The sequence below is a fragment of the Lycium barbarum genome, chromosome 12 (genome assembly GCF_019175385.1).
Source record: "Lycium barbarum isolate Lr01 chromosome 12, ASM1917538v2, whole genome shotgun sequence".
Taxonomy (NCBI): domain Eukaryota; kingdom Viridiplantae; phylum Streptophyta; class Magnoliopsida; order Solanales; family Solanaceae; genus Lycium; species Lycium barbarum.
The window spans coordinates 94,363,368-94,370,192 of NC_083348.1; the positions used below are offsets into that span (position 1 = coordinate 94,363,368).

Genomic DNA, 6,825 nt, shown 5'->3' on the forward strand with positions numbered 1-6,825 from the left:
ATTTTATGTTATTAAAGAAATTACTTATTAAACTATTTTACAAACATTGATTCTTAAATATTTTAGATAATGGTCCAAATTAAGAATATCGAATGAAATAAGAGCCTGTTTAGATGGGCTTATGCCTATAAGCTGTTTGCAGCTTATAAGCTAAAAAAAATAAATTGGGGTAGTTTAACTTTTTTTTTTTAACTTATAAGATGTTTTCAGCGTATAAGTTGTTTTAGATAAACTAAGTTAAATGGGCCCAATTATTTTTTTAAGCACAAAATGACTTTAAGCTGGCCAGCCAAACACTCAAAAAAACTGAAAATAACTTATAAGCAACTTATAAGCCAATCCAAACGGGCTCTAAGAATGGTGAAAAGCCCCGTTATTGAGGGTTTTTCAACATGACCTAATTGAGGGTTTAATAGTTACCTTATTGTGACATTTCTCATACCTCTGTCTTAGTTCAAAATTAGTTAATGAAATGTACCTCTTGTTTTAGAAATTTCAACATTTAGATGAATTTTATTACTCCCTTCGTTTCAATTCATGTAAACCCATTTAATTGAGAACGGAGTTTAAGAAAGTAGAGAAGACTTTTAAACTGTTGGTGTAAAATGAGTCGCATATATTCTGTATGGCTATAAATCATTGCATAGAGAAGAAGACATTCTTTTTTGTACGGACTAATAATGAAAGGGTTCACATAAATTGAAACAGAGGGAGTATAATTTTTTGGAAAAGAAGTTTGTAGAGATGTTCAAAATGTGTTTGAAGAATGAAGAACATAGATTTTTCGTTTTGAAGATTTGTGAATGTGTTTTAAACTTTTATATACTTAAAACAAACGCGCGTGAACACTCTCTCTCTAACCTGTAACTTGTGGCAAGTATAACTTTAAAATAACCTTTATATACTTGGGTGAATTTGTATCAATGAGTAGACCCGCGACCTATACTTTCTTCGGAACGGAATAAAGAAGAGGGAAGCTCTTTAACCCTAAACTAGTTAAAGAAGCCTGATCCATCATTCAACTCAATGATGAAAATATAAAGAAGAAATTTTAAACGGAAAAGGGCTAAATATACCCCTGTACTATTGAAAAGGGGCCAAATATATCTCTCGTTATACTTTGGGTGTAAATATGCCCCTATCGCTATACTTTAGGCACAAATATACCCCTCTACCGTTAATCTTGACCAAAGTGGACATGTGGCGTTGACATCTCGGTGAGATGGACGTCACGTGGCATGCCACCTCACAACCCCAGCCCATTTTATTTTCTCCCCTCACATCTTCGCCATCTTCGCCATCTTCGCCATACAATATCAACCTTGCCGCCATTATTAGGAAAAATAAACTGAACCCCATGAAAATTGAGGTGACTAGGATCACCTATTATATGATAGAATTCAGAGATCTGTATCTTTCCTTTTTTGTTCAAAATTAACTACTACAAATTTATGTAAATACGATGTATGTTACAAAATGGGGAAGGGGAGTGGGGGGTGTTAAAGTAGCAAATACGCACATCGTAGGCTTAAGAGATATGTTTGAATTTGGATTCAGCATCTTTCTTATTGTTAAGGTTTATCTGGATGCCATTTATTGCCAGTTTCCTATACGCTTTTTCCAAGTCATCTTCTTTCGCATTTCTGTCCACCCCAAGTACTTTGTAGTAGTCATTGTATGGCGGAGATGGGTGGTAGTACCAGTGGAGATGGTGAAGCTAGTTTGAGCCTTTGAGGGGCGTAGTGGCATATCATGCCACCTTACTAAAATGTCAACGCCACATGTCCACTTTGGTCAACTTTAATGATGGAGGGTATACTTGTGCCCAAAGTATAATGGTAGGGGCATATTTACATCTAAAGTATAACGAGAGGTATATTTGGCTCTTTTCCAATAGTACAGGGGTATATTTAACCCTTTTCCGTATTTTAAATGACCAAGAATCACTTGATTTTTAATAAGAAAAAAGAGATGACATTCAAAACTCCATTTCAACAATTCACCAAATAGAATATTCCTCTCGAATGTTGTCGACGTGCAACTTAAATGGGTCAAATGAATATGTTTCGGCCATTTTGGTCAACTTTAATGATGGAGGGTATATTTGTGCCCAAAGTATAATGGTAGGGGCATATTTGCATTCAACGCATAACGAGGGGTGTTGACACCCAATTTTGTCTCTCCTTTATTTAATTTACTCGGGCTTCTAAATTTTATGACGAGCTAAACACTTTATTTTTCACAATATTTTATTGTCACTACTATTAATATCACTACTTTTATTTTCAACATTATGAGCATTACTTTATCACAAATTTTAAATGTTCGTCATCGTTTCATTTTCGGGTTTGGAATCGTTAAATTAATTACAAGACACCACTTTGTGAAATCTTTATTTTTCTGCATATTAATTATTAATCATCTTCACATAATATATATTGTACTAGTTATTAAATTAGAAATCCAAGAATAATTAAATAGAGGTGGAAGAATCAACAATTTTCACCTCATAAGCAATTGCTCGGAAGTATATCAATGTTGGACTCATTTTGAAGCTCGTATTTTAAAACAACGTATTATAATTTTTATTTCATCAAAATATTATTTTACAAGGGGTAAATTCTTGATAATAGCTATCTACCCTAAAAGAAAGAAAGAAGAAAAAAGGAAAAAAAAAATGCATTTGCATATTCGTCTGAATTCCATTCTTCCTTTTTTTTTTTTTTTTACTGCGCACGCTTCTTTTTTTTAATGCACGCTTCTTCTTTTTATTTTTTATGCATTCCACTCATGCTCCTCTACCCTACCTCTCTTTCTTTTTTTCCTTTTCATCATGACCACCACTACCGTTTGCCTCCCCAACGTCTCTCTTTCTACTCCTCACCCGCTCCTCTCTCTCCTCAAATTTCCCCGACGTTTCTACCTTCTTTGGGGGAGGGAGTGGGATGAGCAAAAAAAAAAACCTAACAAAACAAGATCGGGCAGTGGCGAAAGAAAAGAGAAAAAAACAGACCGAAAAATCCCCCCTCAAAACAAATTGAACACGATCTGAAATTCCCAAAAATCCCCCTACAAACACAGGTTTTAATCGCCTTCAATTTCCCCAGAAAAAGAACAGCCTTCATTTTTTTTTTTTTTTTTTTGGGAAACATTTCTTGAAATTCAACCGAAAGGAGGGATTGAACACTGATTGGGGAGATTATTGTATACGGAGTATTTTGTCACCGAGCCTCAAGTTTCTTTTATCCTGGTCCTGATTTTGTTTAAAATCAGAAAAAAAAAAAAAACACCTTTTGTTGAAAACATAAGATTTGTGACAAAAAATTAAGTTTTCACAATTCAATTAACTTTCGTCGCTGCTCGGCAAAAGAACTTTAATTACAACAAAGACATTTTAACTTTCGATTCGAGCTTTGAATCTGTCCATACGAGAGGGTAGATTCGAGGCTTCGACGCTCAGTTCACTGCACACACAAAAGGTAAACCTCGATACATTTATCGCTTCTAGCCTTTGGTTCCTGCTTGAGTTAAATTTTAGTTGATTCTGCTATTTTGCTAGTTATGTAGTTTCTTCGTCGTCACATTGTTTGTTTGACGCTTGGGAGCTGTTAGGATAGAATAACAATTGCTAATAGACAAATTTGAAAGACATATACTGTACCTTGGATGTTTAGACTGAGTTTCAGGATTTAAAACATATTTAGAGTCGAATATACATAGGATATACCGTGGGTATACATGCGATATACCTCTTATATACACACCTTGGTGTGTATATCTTAGGTATACCGTGTATAAGGTTAAGACAGATCGGTATTGTCTCTCTTTTACTCTGTTTGTTCAAATAATATGCCCCGGGTATAAATATAATCCGCTCGGTTTAGATACGATGAAACGGTTGTATGATATGTCGGTATTGTTTACTGATTTGATTTAGTCTATGGTTTCTGTTCTACGAACAATCCTATTAGCAACCATGTATCAGGCCTAGTTCCATTTTTAGTCTGATTAACATGTTTATGTGAAAATAAACATGTCTTGAACATAATCCCTGCTATACCTATGTTTAAAATAGCCATCTTGTTTGGTATATGTTGCTGCCCCCATATAATTTGAACGCATATTAACGTCTTCTCTTTCTGTACACAATGCGATTCTCATTGACATTCTGGGATCATGAATTTTCACCAAACTGGAACAAAATTGTTTTTCTCATTGTCGGCACCATCTGTTTTCACATTCTACACTCTCATGCAACTCATATTGTGCTTTGTTGAGCATATTATATATCTGCATCTACTCATCTTTATATGCTAAGTATACTTGTATCGATTATATATGTGTGTACATGACAGGTATACTTTAGCCTATACATCTTCATAGATATGTATACATGAGATACACTTTGAATATACATATTATATACATAATCTACTGATTTGTTTTTTTTTTTTTTTATTTATATTTTTCATGTTTAATCTTATCCGTTGAGTAGATACTAATCCTTTTCCTTTCATTTTTTTTGCATGATATCTCGCATACGAGTCCAAACGACTCGTCATCTCCCGCATTCGGCTTCGGGCTAAAAGCCCAACATGAAATTCTCTCCCTATCATCCCAATCCGCAGCCAAACAAGAAAACAAAATCTGGGCCAAAGCCCAATAGACAAGACAGCCCACAGTAGCAATATAGAGAAAATTTATTGGGCCTAAGCCCAATAAACGTGAACAGTTCAGCTGGGCCTTAATAAATGGGCCAAACCCATTTACCCTTTTTACCCTCTTCCTTATTTTATTTTGTGTATTTTTATTTGTTTTGTATGACTAACATCTTACCTTATTTTATTTTTCTAACTTACATGAATTTAGCAAATTAGTGGAGCTTAGTTTAATAATGGGTAATTAATTTAAAGACGATCAATCAATCCCATAAGATTCGCTTGTTTTCTTGCTATCGATTTTCAAAATTACGTCTTTATAATATTTCAAAAGAAAAAATTAAAATGTATGTTCTATATTCGTTCTTGTTCTATAGTTCAAATTACAAACAATTTTCTAGACTCACGTTGTAATGCAACATATTTTCCGATAGATGTAAATGTGAATTCAAGTATATTTTGTGAATACATTTTCAAGAATCATGCATATTTTAATTAAAGAGAGCTAACAAAAGAGAAAGAAAACTTATTTCTTTTTGCGTCCTATTTACAAAAAATAAGTATAGATTTTCCTACATTGCAGTACTCATACAATGTAACTTTTTATCCAAAGTTCACGTTTATTGAATCTCGTCTACAAGTATTATTTTAAACAACATTATTATATACTTTCGTTTAAAATCTTGACAGCGTTTAAAATAACATTAGAAGTATTCTTTTATACAAATTATTATCTTCTACAAATCTTATTTTAAACAACATTCTTATCTGTAATTTTAGCTATATTTACAAAACTACTTTCTTTTTCTATAATACTATATTTACACTTAGCCTAACTAAATTTTAGTCCGGTCGGTTAACTATTGTTAATGGGTCTTCAAGGATGCCTAATACCTTCCCTTTAGACTAATTGAACCCTTACCTAGAATCTCAAGTTTCGCAGACTTAAACAGAGCTAACTTTAGAAAATAACTTTAATAAACTTTAGGTGTCCTAATTCACCATAAATAATTAGGTGGCGACTCCTTAAAACACAAACAAAAACTGCGAATCTCCAATACGTCGTACTTCTAATTTTAACCTCCGCGAGTAAAAATGGGGTGTGACAGCTTGGCGACTCTGCTGGGGACTCACTTAGGTTCTAACCATAACGGACTTAGTTTAAATAGGTTTTGTGTGCTTATTTTGATTACTTTATTTGTTTGTTAACTGTTTTTACATGCTATTAATTGTTTGCTTGATATAAACTGTTTGTTTGATATAAACTGTTTATGTGTTACTGCTTTGATAAACTGTCATTCCGTTCATATTTCCTCCACTTCTGGAAAACTCACACATATTCACACACTTAAAACGGCTTCGCGGTTCGCGCCCGTTCACTACTAAATTACCCCTTTAGTTGGATTGATCTTGTGGATTTAGTCGATCAGCGGTGCAGTCGACGGCCACGGACTTTCCACTCCCAAGTTGTCCGCTTGGGAGAACCTTGTGTCATAGGAAGCCAACTCTTAGTCAGCCTAAGATAGAGCTAAACCAACACCCTTTATTAAGAGCATACATTTCATGACCTTGGAGGTTTAATACCCTTGGTGCATTAAATCCATTAGATGACTTTACCCAAACGTCCAAGCGGGTTCACGACCCCAAGTGACACCAATCATACTTTATGTGCATGTTTGAAGGATAACTGTGCCTAAATATTGACTATTTGCTTTAATTAATTAAACTTTAGGAGGGAAGGATGATTAACGTTTCTATGACAGGTATGGATTTGCATTGGAGTACAATGAATGACGAAGATCAATGACATCACAAAAACGGGGCTGAGATTTAGACATAGGAAATTGTATTCACTTCATTTAGATTAGGAAACACTTTATGTTGTATTCATTTGACATGTAATAAACGTTACATTACTTTTGTACTTTATTGTTGGGGAAATAGAATTTGTTTAAATAATCAAAGCAACGGGATGACATATTATGGCACATTTTATCCTTTAAACAACGTTAGGCCCACCTCTGGCGCAAAGAGGTCACATGCATATTAGGACGTGCTAGTTGTTTTGATATAATCGTTTACATTTGTTTGACAACTTGTTTGACTCTACTTGATAAATTATTCGCTACATGCCTTACTCGACTTTACGTGACCATGACTTTACCTA

The 6,825-nt window shown here is 34.1% G+C and overlaps 1 long non-coding RNA gene across 1 annotated transcript; it reads left to right on the plus strand.

The window, feature by feature from the left end:
• The first annotated feature begins 2,375 nt into the window (after positions 1 to 2,375).
• Positions 2,376 to 6,582, plus strand: LOC132624934 (uncharacterized). Its single transcript, XR_009576574.1, has 2 exons — positions 2,376 to 3,479; positions 6,422 to 6,582. It is a non-coding gene; the product is annotated as an uncharacterized LOC132624934 (long non-coding RNA).
• Positions 6,583 to 6,825: the final 243 nt, after the last annotated feature.